This window comes from Oncorhynchus masou, unplaced genomic scaffold (genome assembly GCF_036934945.1).
Source record: "Oncorhynchus masou masou isolate Uvic2021 unplaced genomic scaffold, UVic_Omas_1.1 unplaced_scaffold_5069, whole genome shotgun sequence".
NCBI classification, from domain to species: domain Eukaryota; kingdom Metazoa; phylum Chordata; class Actinopteri; order Salmoniformes; family Salmonidae; genus Oncorhynchus; species Oncorhynchus masou.
The window spans coordinates 5,777-7,500 of record NW_027011471.1 but is presented as its reverse complement, the minus strand read 5'-3'; the positions used below and the strand labels follow the sequence as shown (position 1 = coordinate 7,500).

Below are 1,724 nucleotides of genomic sequence, written 5' to 3'. Positions count from 1 at the left end.
AATTGTTCTTTTCCACCTTGGTGTACCTGCTTAGTGTTCACAAGCTTTGTGGTGATTGTTTTCTATGCCTCCCCTTAGAACCAACCCCTGAAGTCCCTACGCAGGCTTCTGCACCTCTCCCCCTCCTCCTCTTCCAGCCAACCCCCTCCTCCTTCCGACCTGCGATTCCAGCACCTCCCCAACCCCCCCACCTCCTCCTCTAAAGGGGGAGTGTTCAGCGACGGGAGAGGTGACGGTAGGTCCCACCAGGGACACCCTAGCAGCAGCAGCTCCAGCTCTGGTCAGTCTAAGAGCCACAGGAAGCAGAGTTACCCCCTCCCGGGGCAGATACAGGGGCAGATGGAGTCCAACTGGCACCCTTGTGGCGCGCTCGCCAGGGCAGAGGGGCTCAGCCGTACCCGACCAAATGGTCGCCAACGGGCCCACCTTTACCAGACCGTCAAGGTCACGGATGCCAAACCTCAACGACCTGAAAGAGACAGCCCTGTGAGGAGAACATGGAATTAGAATTCTACCACATGGAATTAGAATTCTACCACATGGAATTAGAATTCTACCACATGGAATTAGAATTCTACCACCCATTGACTTGAATGGGGATGTCCATTCTAGGAAAAAATGTCTATGGAGGAGACGTCTCTCTGCCCTCAAGGGTCGTCATGTTGATTAGGCACCAAAATGGAACAAAACAGACTGAAGCAGGGAGGGACAAGATGGACTACTGTCCAATAAGAAACGCTTATTTTTTTGTGGTGCGTTGCGAAGCGTTTTGTAACGTTTTCAATTGTGTGCCCTAATGAATAGGACTCTGGGCTCTCACTACTGCCGCCTGCTGGCTGCCAGACGCACCTAGGACTATAGAGTTCAGAAGGTTATACTGTATCTCTCTAAGTTCAGGACGATATGACTGAACTGGGAGGTGGACTGACTGGCTGTAAAAATCTGACCTTTTTTGATGCTTCAAACATTTGATAGAATTTGTATTGATATTATATTATATTATTCATGAAATTCCTTTTATTTGATTTAAATTAAATTACTTTATTTAACGATATGTAGGCCTAAATGGAGATTTAATAAGTATTGTAGAATTAATAATTGTGTAATATTGCAAGAGCTTTAAAAATAAATGTAAAAAAAGATTATGAGATTCTAACTATATATAATAATAATTCAATATTTCATCCAAAAATATTTAATTGTGGAGGTTTTTCAGAATTTCTATTTATTGTTGTTACAGTATAGCCTGTTTGTTCTGTCCGTTTACTGTGTCTCTTTAATGTATTTATTTGATCTGATTTGACACAGAGTTATGGAGATATATATACGACAGATGGACAAAGACAAATTATATCATGTTATAATGTATGATAAAATAATGAGATACCTATATGGCTCAGGGTTGTGTAGTTTTTAAAGGTAATCATTTGCCACATCATCTTGACAAACATGTGTTGCCTGGCCTCAACTCATATGGTCAGTTAACACAAACAGATGGGAATGTACTGTAAGGTGCTGTTTGTTGTAAAGGGTCATTCTGCAGTACAGTAACCATGACAGTCACCCCCGCTGATCTAGTTATTAGAGACTCCAGGCCCCATGTGGAGATTCCTGTTGAGATGTCCTGTTGTTTCCTGATGAAGGATACACACACACAAATGCACGTACCAGAGATATCCATAGCAGAGATATCCATACCAGAGATATCCATCCCAGAGATATCC

At 42.9% G+C, this 1,724-nt stretch overlaps 1 pseudogene; it reads left to right on the top strand.

Annotated features, from left to right (window-relative positions):
• Positions 1 to 1,327, top strand: part of LOC135535739 (cyclin-dependent kinase-like 5) — a 14,201-nt pseudogene extending 12,874 nt beyond the window's left edge.
• The last annotated feature ends 397 nt before the right edge of the window (positions 1,328 to 1,724 follow it).